Below are 18,472 nucleotides of genomic sequence, written 5' to 3'. Positions count from 1 at the left end.
GCCTTAAGACCCTTCCCTAATAAATAAGACCACCACAATTGATCGCTCCAACACACTCTCGGATTATTACCCTATGATTTTAGTTTAGTTTAGATATACAGCATGGAAACAGGCCCTTCGGCCCACTGAATTTGTGTCGACCAGCAATCCCCGTACACTAGCACTATCCAACACACACCAGGGACAATTTTTACCGAAGCTAATTAACCTACAAACCTGTATGTCTTTGGAGTGTGGGAGGCGGCACGGTGGCGCAGCGGTAGAGTTGCTGCCTTACAGCGAATGCAGCGCCGGAGACTCAGGTTCGATCCTGACTACGGGCGCCGTCTGTACAGAGTTTGTACGTTCTCCCCGTGACCTGCGTGGGTTTTCTCCGAGATCTTCGGTTTCGTCCCACACTCCAAAGACGTACAGGTATGTAGGTTAATTGACTGGGTAAATGTAAAAATTGTCCCTAGTGTGTGTAGGATAGTGTTAATGTGCGGGGATCGCTGGGCAGCGCGGACTCGGTGGGCCAAAGGGCCTGTTTCCACGCTGTATCTCTAAATCTAAATCTAATTCGAAACAGGAGCACCCGGAGAAAACCCACGCAGTCACGGGGAGAACGTACAAACTCTGTACAGGCAGCACAAATAGTCAGGATCGAATCTGGGTCTTTGACGCTGTATGGCAGCAGTTCAACCACTGCACCATCTAATAGTTTCCTTTACAAATGGAATTTTTAAAAAGTACTTTTATTTTGAAACATATTAATTACTTTCACCATGAGTCACGGTGTTGGGAAATTTAGTGGGAAATGAGGCAGGCATTGCACATCCAACAAATCTGTGTAAAATCACATTGCCACCAAATGGAAGATAAACTTTGCAGATGTCAGTGTGTTAATTTCCTTTGCAAAATTCAGACGGAGATAGATCACATTTCAGAAACTTTAAATAGAATAATAAATGGTTATGAATAAAACCCATGTGGGCTTCCATTCTCACTGATCTAGGATGACATTAACTTGAGATGAAAAATGAACATATTTTGCACTTGGTTTTCAGCCACTTAATTGTTTAAAAAATAGCAAAGAAAGGCCAAGCATAAATCTGTCCATGTTTTCAATCTCATTTACCCTTGCATTGCCTTTTCAGACAATGGTTGACACCAATCGTGCTCTTCATCTTCTCACGGTCCCTGGTGTTACCCGAGACTGATCCCCACTTCAACCCAATTCAACTAACTACACAGAGTTGTAGATGTAGCCCAGTCCATCACACAGACTAGATTCCCCACCATTGACTCCATCTACACTTCACGCTGTCACGGAAAAGCAGTCAATATAACCAAAGACTTGTCCCACCCGGGTCATTCCTTCTTCTCCCCGCTCCTGTCCAACAGAAGATACAGAAGCTTGAAAGTACGCACCGCCAGACTCAGGAACAGCTTCTGCCCCACTGTTATCAGGCTTCTGAACGGTCCTTCCATAAACTTGGGCACTGTTGATTCACCTCTTCCCCATTGTGGACTTTGGACTTTGTCTGTGGAACTGATGCGATACAATGCTGAGAACTATATTCTGCACTCTGTATCTTCCCCTTTGCTCTACCTACTGTACTTGGGTTTGATTTGATTGTATTGATGTGAGGTATTATCTAATCTGTTTGGGTAGCATGCAAAACAAAGCTTTTCACTTTCAGCACACGTGACAATAATAAACCTAGACCTTATCGCCATTTTGTGTCGAGCTTTCTGACTTTGTACCCTTACTCTTTGCAGGTTAAGCAATCACAGGCTTCTTTCCATCTGTCGTACAGTATGAAAGAGTTTGCTCAAATGAAAAAAACCTTCAATAGTTACAGCAGACACAAAGTAAACATTCTCCAAGCTCAGTGGCTGATTGTTCGAATGTAAGGGAGCATAGCAGAACAAAAGGCTTTCATCTCTGTTCCTTCTCCATACTCTACACATAGGTAGTCTCCGCGGCAATACCTAATACTTAATCTCCTGAGGGAAAGTGAAGGGGTGGTTTACGGACTTTGCTCTCCCACCGAGAGTCTCGCATGCTGTCTGTAAGTATTGAAATTTCAATAACATTCTGGATATGTTTTTCCAATCAGAAAATCAGGATCTGAAACCTCCAGTTTCAGTGGTGATTCACCAACAGCCGAGACTCCCCTGAAAACGCAATTTTTTAAAAACTTAAATAGTTTCTGGTCCTGTAGATCACAGCTTAAAATGTTCATCTATTCAGGCTGTCGTCCACGAATATTCTCCCTCATCACTAGGCATTTGATCCATAAAATGATATGGAATATTTGACTATCCAAATTAATCTCCATCTTTATTACCACTTACATTCATATCATCATCATATCATCATCATATATATACAGCTGGAAACAGGCCTTTTCGGCCCTCCAAGTCCGTGCCGCCCAGTGATCCCAGTACATTAACATTATCCTACACCCACTAGGGACATTTTTTTTTTTTTTTACATTTACTCAGCCAATTAACCTACATACCTGTACGTCTTTGGAGTGCATTAGTCTGTACATTAGTTTGGTTCCCATTACAAATCATGAAATGTTCAGTCAAATCTTCTCCTCTGTTATCAGGCTTCTGAACGGTCCTTCCATAAGCTAGGGTACTGTCCGATTCACCTCTACCCCATTGCGGACATTGGACTTTGTCTCTGGAACTGATGCGTTACAATGCTGAGAACTATACTCTGCACTCTGTATCTTCCCCTTTGCTCCACCTGGTGCGTTTTAGTTTGGCTTCATTACATTTATGTGTAGGGTTATCTGATCTGACTGGATAGCATGCAAAACAAAGCTTTTCCCTGTACCTCGGTGCACATGACAATAATAAACTTAAATCTAAATCTAAACCCGGAACTAAATGCACCATCTGAGCAGTGTTACCAAAACAACATCCTGTAAGGCAAGAGGTCGTTGGCTTTAATTTAAATCAATTGGTTCTAATCTGTTGCCCCCAAAGCTAGTGAGGCTATTTGTATTGTTACTTTCTTGCTCAGTTTCTTCTTCAAGAACTTTCAACGAGGAAATTTGCTCAACCTATCGATGTTGTCTCATTTATAGATAATTCCAATGTCAGAACAGTTTGAACTACCAGTCAAATGGGGAAGCTCAGGCTGACATTACACATTCTCTGGAACTCTAAACTAGCCCAGAATGCCAAATGAATAAAATCTTCATACGTTCATGTTCATAAGTCATAGGAGGAGACTTTAGGCCATTTGGCCCATCAAGTCTACTCCACCGTTCAATCATGGCTGATCTATCTTTCTCTCGCAATCCCATTATCCTGCCTTCTCCTTGTATCCTTTGACGCTTTTACTAATCAAGAATCTGTCAATCTGCGCCTTAAAAATACAGAATGACTTGGCTTTCACAGCCGTCTGTGGCAATGAATTCCACAGATTCACCGCCCTCTAACAAAATAAATTCCTCCTCACCTCCTTTCTAAAGGTATGTCCTTTTATTTTGAGGCTGTGGCCTCTGGTCCTAGATAAGTGACGTTTCAGGTCTTCGCCCTCTAGTCTTTGACATTTCTACACTGGGCAAAAGATTCTGACTGTCTACCCTGTCTATGCCTCGTAACATTTTATAAACCTCTATCAGGTCTCCCCTCAACCTCCAGCGTTCCAGAGGAAACAATCCAAGTCCGTCCAACCTCTCCCTGTGGTTATTACCTCCAAATCCAGATATAATTCTGGTAAATCCTCTTCTGCACCATTTGCAAAGCCTTCACATCCTTCCTGTAATGCGGCAACCAGAACTGCACGCAATACTCCAAATGCGGCCTAACCAAAGTCCTATAAAGCTGCATCACAACTTCTTGACACATACTCAATGCCCTGACACATGAAAGCAAGTATACCATATGCCTTCTTCACCTCTCTATTTCTTGTGTCACCTCTTTCTGGGAGTTATGGACTTGGACCCCAAAATTGGGGAGAGAGATGCTGACTGATCTGCTGAGTTCCTCCAGCACTTTGTGCTTTACTCAAGATTCCAGCATCTGCAATTCCTCGTGTGCCTCCGTGCCTTTATTTAACGCCTTTAGTTCATGAAATATCTTCGTTCTAGCTGTTTGCCGAGCAATTGTGGGCAAACTTGAAATCGATATGGAACTGCAAAATTAATCATAAGTAAAGATTATATTTGGGTAATGTGTACGAATGTTAGGAATGTCAGTGGAGCATTGGTGCGGTCTGAAATGATCCCCTAGAGTTTCAGAGCGATGATGCAGGCAACATGCGGCCCATGGAGTTTCGGGATATGTTTGCCAAACCAAACAAAACTACTTCTGAAGAATTTCAGAACGTCGCAAATGGAAATATTATTCATCAATCCAACAAATCAAACATCTTTCGATACACTCTGTAAACCACTTTCAGGAGATTATATCAAAGATCCTACATAGAACGTACAACCGTACATTACAGGAACAGGCCCTTCAGCCCACAATGTCCATGCCAAACATGATGCCAAGTTAAACGAATCACCTCTGCCTGCACGTGATCCATATCCATGCACCCTCTGCATATCCATGTGTCTATCTCAAAGCCTCTCAACTTTGTTTTATTTCTCGGTTTCCAGCAAACATTAGCTAACATTCAGCGAGGGCAAACCAAAGTGGCTCTTGGAAACCAAAGAGAATGTCAACACAATTTTCCAGGTGATGCTGTTTAAGGTGATACCCAGGTCTAAATCACTTTATAGTGGTGTATAAAACCATGAGGTGAATGCACAGAGTCTTTTACCCAGGGTAGGGAAATCAAGATGCCGAGGACAAAGGTTTAAGGTGAGAAGAACGAGATTTAGGGCAACTTTTTCACACAGAGAGTGATGGGTGCACCGAACAAGCTGCCAGAGGAGGTAGCTGGAGGTAACTGGCAGGTACTATAACAACATTTAAAAGACACTTAGATAGGTATGTGGATATGAAAGGTTTAGAGGGATACTAGACCTTGGACCCGTTGGGCCCAAACTTCTCCTGCATTGGTGCAGCACCCTCTCCCCCTCCCCCCACTCCCCTCACCCTCCTCCCCCCACCCCCACCCCCCTCTCGCCCCTTCCCCCCACTCACCTCCCCCCTCCCCCTCTCCCCCCTCCCTGCTCCCCCTCTCCCCTCCCTCCCTCCTCCCCATCTCCCCTCCCTCCCTCCTTCCCCCCTCCCCTCACCTTCCCCTCCCCTTTCCCCTTCCCCCCACTCCAACCCCCTCAACCCCCCTCTCCTCCCTCCTCCCCCCCCCTCCCTCCCTCCCTCCCTATGAGATAGATTTAAACTTTAAAATGTGAATAACTTCAAAAATATAACACCGATTTCAATGAAACTTCTTCCATTAGCACCAAAGGGACGACGGTGAGTAAGGTGGGCCTAAAATTGTCGCGCTATCATGTACCGTTGTGGCTGTAGTTCAGGAACAAACAAACGAGAGTTTTAGTATATAGATGAGCCAAACACAGGCAGGTGGGATTAGTGTAGATGGTCAACGTTGGGATATAGAAAGACATTGAGCAGGCTAGGATTATATTCTTGGAGGGCAAAGGCCAATGGGGTGATCTTATTGAGGTGTGTATAAAATCATGAGGGGAATAGATAGGGTGAAAGTATTTTACCCAGAGTAGACGAATCAAGAACCAGAGGACATAGGTTTAAGGTGAGATGGGAATCCACGAGGGATGACTTTTTCCATACAGGGGGTGATGGGTATATGGAAAGAGCTGCCAGAGGAGGTAGTTGAGGCAGGTACCATAACAACATTTAAAGGACAATTGGACAGGTACATGGATAGGCAAGGTTTAGCGGTATATTGACCAAACGAAAATAGGACTCACACAGATGGGGCATCTTGGTCAGCATGGACTAGTTGGGCTGAAGGGCCTGTTTTTGGTGCTTTATGACTCTGTGACTACCCCAGGGACAAATGCCGTGTTTTTTTGCAGAATATTTTTCTTTTCACTGCCTTGCATAATGTCATGTATAATTTATGTATAATCTAAGTGCCTGTGTGTTATCTGAGTCGAGGTGCCTGTGATGCCGCTGAAAGCAAGATTTTCATTCCACCTGTACTTCACCACACGTGTGTTTGTGACACAAACCCAACTTGACTAGATTTGTCTTGACTGAGCCAAGAAAATTGTGGCTGCCATTGGCACCCTTAGTATATTTATTGGCGCTTGAAAGGTTACCTTTAGAGATGTCAGAAACTCACCACCCATTCAGATGTAAGAGATTCCTTGCTGGAGAGAATATATTTATAGAATGTAAACATAGAACATGGAACGGTACAGCACAGGTTGGCACAGTGACACAGCGATAGAGTTACTGCCTTACAGCGCCAGAGACCCGGGTTCGATCCTGACTATGGGCACTATATGTGCAGAGTTTGTACGTTCTGAAAGGAAGCATGCAGGTACAGCAGGCAGTGAAGAAAGCCAATGGAATGTTGGCCTTCATAACAAGAGGAGTTGAGTATAGGAGCAAAGAGGTCCTTCTGCAGTTGTACAGGGCCCTGGTGAGACCGCACCTGGAGTACTGTGTGCAGCTTTGGTCTCCAAATTTGAGGAAGGATATTCTTGCTATTGAGGGCGTGCAGCGTAGGTTTACTAGGTTAATTCCCGGAATGGTGGGACTTTCATATGTTGAAAGACTGGAGCGACTAGGCTTGTATACACTGGAATTTAGAAGGATGAGAGGAGATCTTATCGAAACAAATAAGATTATTAAGGGGTTGGACACGTTAGAGGCAGGAAACATGTTCCCAATGTTGGGGGAGTCCAGAACAAGGGGCCACAGTTTAAGAATAAGGGGTAGGCCATTTAGAACTGAGATGAGGAAAAACTTTTTCAGTCAGAGAGTTGTGAATCTGTGGAATTCTCTGCCTCAAAAGGCAGTGGAGGCCAATTCTCTGAATGCATTCAAGAGAGAGCTGGATAGAGCTCTTAAGGATAGCGGAGTCAGGGGGTATGAGGAGAAGACAGGAACGGGGTACTGATTGAGAATGATCAGCCATGATCACATTGAATGGCTGTGCTGGCTCGAAGGGCCGAATGGCCTCCTCCTGCACCTATTGTCTATTGTCTATTGTTCTCTCTGTGACTGTGTGGGTTTTCTCCGGGCGCTCCAGTTTCCACACACTCTCCAATGTTATTCAGGTTTGTAGGTTAATTGGCTTCTGTACATTGTAAATTGCCCCTAATGTTTGGGGTAGTGCTAGTGTACGGAGCGATTGCTGGTCGGCGCAGATTCGTTGGGCCGAAGGGCCTGTTTCAACGTTGTAACTCTAAAGGAAAGTAAAGTAAAGAAATGTTGAAGTAAACTCAAATCACGGTTCACAGCTCACAACGTTTTATGAATATTATGAGACTTCAGGAAACTCTCTGTTCTCTGGCCTGGGGTCCCTCTCAATTCAGGGAACACTGATCAATTGTTTCTCTAAGTTTATGGTGTTTTGTTTGTAAGTATAGATCTGCCAATCCATGTTAGACATCAACCACCTCCCTCCAAAGCCAATTTCCTGTTATACATTTAGTCGCCAGGCTGGATACAGTAGCTGGATACTGACCAGCATTGTTTAAAGACCACTTGCAGTTGGATGTGAGATGTTGTGCAGAGGAAAGAGCCAGGATTTTCACTTACTTGCAACAAGAAAGCATCAGCACTAGATATTTCATTATCTAGGAGAACGTATCGACATTATTACAAATTCTACAGGGGCAGCACAGTAGTGCAGCCGGTAGAAACGCTGCCTCATAATATCAATGATATACACACACATACTCCCACAAACCCACGCACACACGCCTGCACACATATATATCCACTCAAAACCCCCATAAACCGCGCACACACGCCTGCACACATATATATCCACTCAAAACCCCCATAACCCGCGCACACACGCCTGCACACATATATATCCACTCAAAACCCCCATAACCCGCGCACACATGCCTGCACACATATATATCCACTCAAAAAGCTGGAGTAACTCAGCGGGTCAGGCAGCATCTCTGGAGAAAAGGAATAGGTGACATTTTGGATCGAGACCCTTCTTCAGACCTGATTTCGAAACGTCGTCTATTCTTTTTCCCCAGAGATGCTGTCTGACCCGCAGTTACTCAAGCTTTTTGTGTCGATCTATTTCCTTTATCTATCTATCTATCTATCTATCTATCTATCTATCTATCTATCTATCTATCTATCTATCTATCTATCTATCTATCTATCTATCTATCTATCTATCTATCTATCTATCTATCTATCTCTAAGACTCTCATATTTTATATATATATATATATATATATGTGTGTGTGTGTGTGTGTGTGTGTGTGTGTGTGTGTGTGTGTGTGTGTGTGTGTGTGTGTGTGTGTGTGTGTGTGTGTGTGTGTGTGTATGTGTGTGTGTGTGTGTGTATATATATATATATATATATACACACACATACACTAAACTTTTTGGATATTTATTATGGTGTTTATAGAGTACTAGGTTTACATATCTGTTGTGCTGCTGCAAGTACAGATTTTATGGTTCTGTTTCGGGACACATGACAATAAAACACTCTTAACTCGTCCACTCCCTTTCCAGATCACACACTTTATCAGCAGAGCGTCGATATCCTGGAAGTCTCTCCAAAGTAGCACCAAGGGAGTACCTTCAATCAGAAGGACTGCAGTGGTGCAAGAAGTCAGTTCACCACCAACGTCAAGGACATTTAGGACCATAAATACTGGCTTGGCCAGTGATGCCCAGAATTCACACATCAACACCATTAAAAACAAGCAGAACTGCAAGGAGAACCAAAGTCAACTTTGCAATCTAAAGTGATATAAAATAGGCTCCATTCACCTACACACAAGTTTGTCTCTTTCAACCTAAAATAAGGTCTGCTTGTTATAAATATGTTAAAAAAAACAGATGGCCCATTTATGATTGCACGTTGAAATGAATGCTGTTAAAATACTGTGACGGATCGCTGTTTTAATTGCTTAAGATGGACATAAGAGCAGTCAGCTTTCTAACAAGCTTGTTAAATGTCTGGCAATTAACAGAAACATAAACAAGGCAGGTTTTGTGAATCAGGGCCCTCTGTAAATTGCCTCTGGTGTGTCGTGAGTGGATGAGAAAGTGGGATAACATAGAACTGGTGTGGACAGGTCAGTGTGGACTCGGTGGTTTGAGAAGCCTGTTTCTATGCTGTATCTTTCAATCAATTAATCAAAAACACCTTTTTTTTCTACATTAAAGGCAGGATGCTAAATGAATAATTTAAATAAATAAATACTTTCTTTAGCCAGAGAGTGGTAAATAGACAATAGACAATAGGTGCAGGAGTAGGCCATTCGGCCCTTTGAGCCAGCACCACCATTCAATGTGATCATGGCTGATCATTCTCAATCAGTACCCCGTTCCTGCCTTCTCCCCATACCCACTGACTCCGCTATCCTTAAGAGCTCTATCTAGCTCTCTCTTGAATGCATTCAGAGAATTGGTCTCCACTGCCTTCTGAGGCAGTGAATTCCACAGATTTACAACTCTCTGACTGAAAAAGTTTTTCCTCATCTCCGTTCTAAATGGCATACCCTTTATTCTTAAACTGTGGCCCCTGGTTCTGGAATTCATTGCCACAGACGGTGGTGGAGGCCAAGTCAATGGATATTTTCAAAGCGGAGATTGATGGGTTCTTGATTAGTAAAGGGTCTGTCCAACTTTAGGCGATTTTAAGGTGACTGCTGGCGACTGTCAAAGACGCAGCAGATCGCCGAACTTTTCTTTTACCCGACGACAATGACCAGTCACTCAATGCCGAGTCAGGTCGAGATTACACCGTCTTCGGAAACATCGCGAAATTCCCACGCTGTCAATGCTTCTCCGGCGTCCTAATTTTCGCTGAAATCACTGACAAGTCGGTAAATACTTGAGAGTTTTGAACTATAACATCTTGTATGGGTTTCTTAAAAACCAAGCTTCACTGTAACAAGGCATAAACTGGATTTACTTCCAGTTTACTAATAGCTGTATTTAAAAAAATAATTTAAAAAGTGGTTAAGTGGATTTTTGTGAAAAGTGTGTGGGCATTCTTTGAAAATATACGGGAGATGCATATCTGATTTCTGGGTTGCATATCTGGGTTGGGAGCCCACTTTAAATGTAATGGCTGATGGCCATAAATATCGCAAAATTCCCACGCTTACATGACCGTCAAACTGTCGTCTCCAATCTACCTGTCAAATGGCCTGATGGTAAATAAATTAGTTAAACACAAGCATTTTATGGTATTTTGAAATGACTTTACTTATTTTAATATTATGTGCTTCTAAATGCATCTAAGAGAACCTAGCAAACCTGGGGACAGCAGGCGACAGCGCCCACAATAAGCTACAATACCTGGCGACAAGCCAGCTGTCGCCGAGAAATTTCACTCCGGATGATTTCTCAGCGACACGCTGAGATCCACTACGATTCTTGGAAGACTCCTCACGATCATGCCCGCGACACCCGGCGAACTGTCGGCGACAGCCTAGTCACCGGCAGTCCCTTAAAATCGCCTAAAGTGGGACAGGTCCTTAAGGGTGTCAAAGGTTACAAGCATGAGGTGCAATAGTAATTTTACAAAGAAATAAATAAATAAATGGTATCAGGACCTGGTAACGGGAGGTAAAACAACAAAACAGACTTGGTTGGTAGTCCCCTTCCTGCGGAGTTTAATGTTATAATAGAGCGATTGTTTCTACCCCTTTTTTTTTTTTTTTTTCTTTCTTTTCTAGGGTCTACTTTCTTACTTTACTTCCTTCTCTACTTCTTTTCCAAGGGGCTTTCTTTTCCCAACACTCTCTTGCACTTCACGACTCTTGCGCACTTTCTTTCCTTACTTCTTTACTTCTATCTTTTTCTTAAAGCTCAAAAAAAATGAAGCGGTATAAAAAATGTATTAAGATATATCTGTTGTATTATTGTAATTTACCGTACTTTTAATAAAAATATTAAAAAAAAAAAAAAAAAAAAGGTTACGGGAAGAAGGCAGAAGAATGGGGTTGAGAAGGAAATCCATTATCGAATAGCGGAGCAGACTTGATGGGCCGAAAGGCCTAATTCTGCTCTGATGTCTGATGCATCTTCGATCTAATGAAAGTTGTATTGTCCACTCCTGAACAGATTGCAGTCTTGCAAATTTCTTGTTCACTCTATTTGCTTTTTTCTACCCTGCCTTTATGAAAATAATGAGAAAACCTTAAAAGTACTTTCAATGTATCTGCCAATTGGTTGAGTTTAATCCTATTAAGGTGCAATTTGACAAAAGCAGAGGTGTCAAATTTCTCCCTGCACAGCTGGAAACAATTTTGTAGGTCTCTACAATGACAATTTATAGCATTATTAGGAGGAGCTGCCAAGAGCAGAGTTACGTGATGACTGTAAAGCTGTATATGTTTTGAAAATCAACAGCAAAACAACTGTTGTGACAGGAGGGATTCACTTCAGGGTTGCTGTCATATGCCACGTGCTCGGTGACGAACTACAATCATCATCCTCTCCAGAAGAACAATCTGTTGTGGCCAAGGGCAAGGAATGCAAGGAGAATGGGAAGGTGATTGTTCAGAAGGCATTAGAGTCATAGTAGGGTTCCTCACTCCCAAATAAGGGACAAAGGGTGACGTCACCGCCTCGCGCCCCACGTGACCTCACCCAGCCAGCAGCCACGTGCTCCCGCTCCACCAACGGCGGCTGCCCGGGCCGGGAGGCGGGTTGCCATGCAACCTCCGTCAGGCGGCGCCCAGGACTACACTGTTCGGGACTACAGCGTCCGGGCCTACAGCGTCCGGGCCTACAGCGTCCGGGCCTACAGCGTCCGGGCCTACAGCGTCCGAGCCTACAGCGTCCGGGCCTACAGCGTCCGGGCCTACAGTGTCCGGGCCTACAGTGTCCGGGCCTACAGTGTCCGGGCCTACAGTGTCCGGATCTACAGCGCCGTCCAGGCCTAATACGGGACAAGGGCAATCCCGTGCGGGACAAACCAATTTAGCCCAAGATACAGGATGTCCCAGCTAATAGGTGACAGTTGGCAACCCTAAGTCATAGAGACGTACAACATGGAAATAGTTGGTGGGGAGATAGTGTCATAGAGACATACAGCACATAGATAGTTGGAAGGGCTGGTAGAGCAGAGGAAGCAGGGATCTGCCGAAGATCTCGGACAGGTTGGGAAAGAGGGCAAAGAAGTGACAAATGGGATACTTTGCACAGCAAAGTGTGCAGACATGCACTTTGGTCGTAGGAATAAATGCATCGACTATTTCCCATCGGGGGAGAGGATTCAGAAATCGGAGGTGCAAATGGACTTGGAAGTGCTGGTGCAGGATTCCCAAAAGGATTAATTTGCAGGTTGTATTGGTAGTAAGGAAGGCAAATACAACGTCAGCATTTATTTTGAAAGGACAATAATATGCCGTCAGCAGACTCTACCATTGCCCGTTCAGTTCCTCCTGACAAGTCTGCTAGGCTCCAGACAATGTTAACACATCACCCTGAAGAAGTCCCCAGGCCAAACAAAGCCACCCACACCGTCATCTATTATTTCCATCCATGAGGATGACTTCATCAACTTTAATGTTACTGAGATATCATCTGATGATGGTGGGAAACTGTTAGCACAAAAAAACAACGAGCTCTACTGGAATTTTACTCATGGTTCACTGACTGCTGCTGCTGCGAAGATTTTATATTTAGATTTAGAGATACACCACGGAAACAGGCCCTTCGGCCCACCGAGTCTGCGCCGCCCAGTGATCCCCGCACATTAACACTATCCTACACCCACTAGGGACAATTGTTACATATTACCCAGTCAATTAACCTACATACCTGTACGTCTTTGGAGTGTGGGAGGAAACCGAAGATCTCGGAGAAAACCCACGCAGGTCACGGGGAGAACGTACAAACTCCGTACAGACGGCGCCCGTAGTCAGGATCGAACCTGAGTCTCTGGCGCTGCATTCGCTGTAAGGCAGCAACTCTACCGCTGCGCCACCGTGCCGCTTTTGTAAGGTAGTTAATATTCCTCAACAAAACATTTTTTAGTTTAGTTTAGAGATACAGCACAGGAACGAACCCTTTGGCCCACGGAGTCCACGCCGACCATCGATCACCTGTTCACACCACTTCCATGTTAGCCCACCTTTGCATTCACTCCCGACACACTAGGGGCAATTTACAGAGGGCCAGTTAACCGGCAAACCCGCACCCATCATCTACGGGATGTGGGAGGAAACTGGAGCACCCGGAGGAAACCCACGTGGTCACGGGGAGAACGTGCAAACTCCACACGGGCGGCACCCGAGGTCAGGATCAAACCCGAGTCTCTGGAGCTGTGAGGCAGCAGCTCTACCACCTGCACCACAGTGCCGCCCACCATAATTGTCTTTATACAAAACTTATCTTCCCATTTCACTGTCTCAGCATTGGGTATAGAACAGGACAGCACAGGAACTGGCCCTTCGGCCCACAACGTCCGTGCTGAAGATGATGCCAGGTTAAACTGATCTCTTCTGCTTGCACTTGATCCATATTCCTCCATTCCCTACAAATCCACGTGTCTATCCAAAGGCCTCTTAAACGCCACTAACGTCTCTGTCTCCATCATCTGCAGTGTGGTCCAGGAACCCACCACCCTCTGTGTAAAATAAACTTGCCTCACATAACTCCTTTAAACGTTGCCCTCTCTGTCCTTAAGCTACCTGCTCTGGCCTTTGACATTTCTACCCTTAGCACCCATAGTGGTAAGATTTTAAAATGCCAACTCCTGCAGATAAAAATGGCTCCATAAGCTCTTTCTCAAAACAAAATGTTGGTAAAAGTAAATGAGAGATATTTTTCTATGTAGCTTAATTTTAAAAGGAATGTCAACTTTTAGTTTATTTTCGAGACACCGCATGGAAACAAGTCCTTCGTCCCACCAAATCTGCGATCACCTGTACTCTGGCACTATCCAACAAACGAGGGACAATTTACAATTTTACTTAAGCCAATTAAGCTAGAGGCCTATAGGTCTTTGGAGTATTTTAACCTTAAACTATGTTAACAATTGATTTTTCCTTTGTTTCCCATTGTCAGGGGAATTGTGGATTTAAAAGGGTTTGATTCAGAGTATTTAACAGGGCTTGCGCATTTGCACTGGAATGTGTAAAGATGTCAGGTTTAATGTAGGCCCACTGAAACAGTGAGCCCTCTCCTGAGGATGAACTCTGAATCGAGTAAAGCTCTCTCTCCACACTTCTTGCCAACCTCTCTGTCCAGCCCATCCACGAGAAGCTAAAGCACAACAAACTCTTTCCCATTGTGCACAAGCCTGGACAATCCTCACCCCACCTCCGTGCATGTCTCTGCAACATCTGGCCACGTTGGGATGACTATCTCAGCATCCTGCCCTTTGATGCAGCCTGACTCATGGCTTCCCCTTGTTAGATACAAAGGAGACTTAATTCCATCTCTGTAAGTGTAGTTTTGTTTATGTATTGTCACGTGTACAGAGTTACAGTGAGAAGTTTGTTCTGCATGCTATGCAGTCAGTAGAGTTGCTGCCTTACAGCGCCAGAGACCCGGGTTCAATCCAGACTATGGGTGCTGTCTGTATGGAGTTTGCACGTTCTCCCTGTGACTGCGTAGGTTTCCTCCGGGTGCTCCGGTTTCCTCACACATTCCAACCACGTGCAAGTTTGTAGGTTAATTGGCTTCCGTAAATTGTCCCCAGCGAGTAGGGTAGAACTAGTGTAAGGGGTGATTGTTGGCCGGCGCGGACTAGGTGGGCCGAAGGGCCTGTTTCTACGCTGTATCTCCAAATGAAACTAAACACGGATACAATAGCTCCTCTTCTGGAACAGCACGCAGAGAGTCGCCACTTTCCAGCGCCATCTTGCAACTTCTGCACAGTCCGATCACGGCCCAAGGAGATGTGCATTTTCTTCTTTCCTCACACTAAGGCCGGGTGTCCAGGCGGCACTGGCTGGGTGAAGTAGGAGTGGGCCTAGCCCAGTGCGATGCCGTCGGCTCCTTCCACCGCCGCTCCGTGCAGCTCCCGCTGGCTGCGCTCGACCCGCTCGCTCGCGCGGCGGCTACAGGGCCTCCCACGGCCGCCTCCGCCAACACCATGATATCAGACCCTTCCTCAGCAAACCCCTCCAGCTCTATCTCAGTCTGACGCCCATTCTTGTACACGTGTTTGTACATGATCCAGTGTTCACCCAAAGTTAGGGCAGCACGGTGGCGCAGCGGTAGAGTTGCTGCCTTACAGCGAATGCAGCGCCGGAGACTCAGGTTCGATCCTGACTACGGGCGCCGACAACATTTGAAAAGCCAACTGATTGTATCGTAGAAACAGGGAACTGGGATGCTGATTTACCCACAAAAACACAAAGTGCTGGAGTAACTCGGCGGGTCAGGCAGCATCTCTGGAGAACATGGACATGTGACACCAGAGACGCTGCCAGACCCACCAAGTTACTCCAGCACTTTTGTGTCCTTTTGATTGTATATTATGCTGTGTTTCCAGGGCTATATTAACACAAATAGCTTTACATCCCTTGCATAAGTTGCAGTGTGTTTCCCAACATACATAACATCCAGCTTATAGTTATAAACAATATTCGGAGTGAGATTGAGATGAAGGTTTATATAGTCCATTGTAGACTCTGTTGGTAAATGAGCCTACCAAGTCACCAAGAACCGAAGAGGGAAGGCACTATGTTAATCATGTCTTTGAGTGTACTCACAGAGGTGATTGAATGGTCAACTCTGTCCTTGTTGGTCGAGTGCTGCCCTGCCTCCCACTGCAGAGATCTGATTCACATACAATCCACGTGCTTGCGGTATCTCTGGGGAAAGATCAGGCAAAGAATCGTCATTAAATATGATAAAACTACCCAGTGTCATTGTAAGACCATGAGACATAGGATCAGAATGAGTCCATTCAGCCCACTGAGTCAGCTCCGCCATTCGACCGAGGAGAAGGCAGGAGAATGGGATTAGGAGGGGACGATAGATCAGCCATGATTGGATGGCGGCGCAGACGTGATGGGCCGAACGGCCTCATTCTGCTCCTATCACTTATGAACATGATCATGGCTGATCTGCTTTTCCCTTTCAACCCCCTTCTCCAGCCTTCTCCCCATACCCTTTGACACTGTTACTGCAACCTGAACCCAGCAATCAGCAACCTATCAATCTCCACTTTAAATACACCCAAAGACTTGGCCTCCACAGCGGTCTGTGGCCATGAATCCCACAGCTACACTACACTCTGGCAAAAGAATATTGAGTAGCCTTACTCCTCTAATTAAATCATGTCTTGTACTGAAACATTGCTGTACGGGTGGAAGAACAAATAAGGCCGCGTATTTTGAGACATCAGGGACTGCAGATCTTGAGCAAAACACATATGAAGTGCTGGAGGAACTCAGCAGGTCAGGCAGCATCTGTGGAAGGAATGGACAGGCGAGAATTGAATTGTTCCGTTTCGGGTCTCGACCCCAAAACGTCACCCATTCCTTCTCTCCTGAGATGCTGCCTGACCTGCTGAGTTACTCCAGCATTTTGTGAATAAATACCGCCGGAGACTCAGGTTTGATCCTGACTATGGGCGCCGTCTGTACGGAGTTTGTACCAGCATCTGCAGTTATTTTCTTACACTTAACTAAACTGTGATCAGTTGGTTCTTGCACAACTTAACCAACCAGATTGGAAGACCAGTTACTAAGACTAGTTACTACCACCTTTTGCCCAGGGTGAGGGAAATCAAAACGAGGACAAACCTGAGGGGCGTTAACTAACGTTCAGCAAGAGCAAAACACCTTGCGATGGACACAAAATGCTGGAGTATCTCAGTGCATCAGGCAGCATCTCTGGAGAAAATGATGCTCAGGTAATGCTTTCTATGGGGATACCTCCGACTAAATCACATAGAGGTGTATAAAACTATGAGGGAAATAGATAGGGTGATTGAGTGTTTTACCCAGGGTACGGGAATCAAGAACCAGAGGACATAGGTTTAAGGCAAGAGGGGAAAGATTTAATAGGAACCTGAGGGGCAATATTTTAACTGGTGGGTATATGGAACGAGCTGCCAGAGGAGGTAGTTAAGGCAGGTACTATAACAGCATTTAAAAGACATTTGAACAGGCACATGGATCGGAAAGACTGACAGGGGTATGGGCCAAATGCAACTGGGTAGGATTAGTGTAGATGGGGCATCTTGGTTGGGATAAGTGTATTGGACCATGTGAAGGCAGCACTGTGGCATAGCTGGTAGAGCTGCTGCCTCACAGTGCCAGAGACCCAAGCTCGATCCTCACTATATGTGCTGTCAGTGTGGAGTTTACACGTTCTCCCTGTGAAGGCGTGGGTTTCCTCCCACATCCCAAAGACGTGTCGATTCATAGGTTAATTGGCCCTCTGTAAATTGCCCCGAGTGTGTAGGGAGTGGATGAGAAAGTGGGATAACGTAGAACTAGTGTGAACGGGTGACCGATGGTTGGCGTGGACTCGGTGGGCTGAAGGGCCGGTTTCCATGATGTATCTTGAACCTAAAAAAAGTTAAATTATTGAGGGATTGGGTGCAGAAATAACTTGCAAAATAGGGAATAATTACAAGTGTACCAGTTGCTACATCAGATATCCCCAATGTAGTGGAAAGATTTCATACAAAGAGGTCCTCAAGCCCAAATGAAATGTTAGTAGCCCAAAGAAGTGGCAAATGGAACACAGCATAGCAATGTGTACGGTCATGTACTTTGGTAGAAGGTATAAAGGTGTAGACTATTTTGTAAATGGGGAAAGGAAGTAGACTTGGGAGTGCTGTTGCAGAATTCCCAAAAGGTTAGTGTGCGGATTGAGTCAGTCATTGGATATTTGAGGCCAAGTTATTGGGTATTTTTAAAGCAGAGATTGATAGGTTCTTGATTACTAAGGGCACCAAAGGCTACGGGGAGAAGGCAGGAGAATGGGATTGAGAGGGGAAATTAGATCAGCCATGATCGAAAGGTGGAGCAGACTCGATGGGGTGAATGGCCTAAATCTGCTCCTATATCAATGTCTTATGTTTAAAATATTGAAATGAAAAGTATTCCAACGTTCCCTTGGGAGAATATGTTCCTGCAGACATTTACAGATTTTAAAAGACGTTTGGACAGATATTTGGATAGGAAGGGTTTGGAGGGCTATGGGCCAAATGCAGGCAAATGGGACTAGCCCAGAATACCAACTAGGTCAACCTGGACCAGGTGGGCCGAAGGTTGTTTCCATGCTCTACAGCTCTGTGACTGTCTGGCTCTGAGAGAATATTGCTCTATGAATTGCCAACTCTATTTCTTTTGTCTTTTGTTCCCAATCTACATATTAACATGCACGAGGCACCATGCAAAGCAATTGCGTTTATTATTATTTTTAAACCAGCCTGGTTCTAATT

At 44.9% G+C, this 18,472-nt stretch overlaps 1 protein-coding gene across 5 annotated transcripts in view; it reads right to left on the bottom strand.

Moving 5' to 3' along the window:
* Window positions 1-18,472, bottom strand: part of LOC144604972 (non-muscle caldesmon-like) — a 195,818-nt gene that overhangs the window by 116,471 nt on the left and 60,875 nt on the right. For 4 of the 5 annotated variants that reach the window (XM_078419914.1, XM_078419920.1, XM_078419915.1 and 1 more), the window contains exon 2: window positions 15,783-15,884. The exons of the other annotated variant lie outside the window; for it this stretch is intronic. The gene's annotated coding sequence lies outside the window, so the exon portion shown is untranslated. The remainder of the gene's footprint in view (window positions 1-15,782; window positions 15,885-18,472) is intronic. 5 annotated transcript variants of the gene reach the window in all.

The sequence above is a fragment of the Rhinoraja longicauda genome, chromosome 23 (assembly GCF_053455715.1).
Source record: "Rhinoraja longicauda isolate Sanriku21f chromosome 23, sRhiLon1.1, whole genome shotgun sequence".
Lineage (NCBI taxonomy): Eukaryota > Metazoa > Chordata > Chondrichthyes > Rajiformes > Arhynchobatidae > Rhinoraja > Rhinoraja longicauda.
Note: the sequence above shows the minus strand (reverse complement) of the source record. Positions and strands in the feature narration are given on the sequence as shown.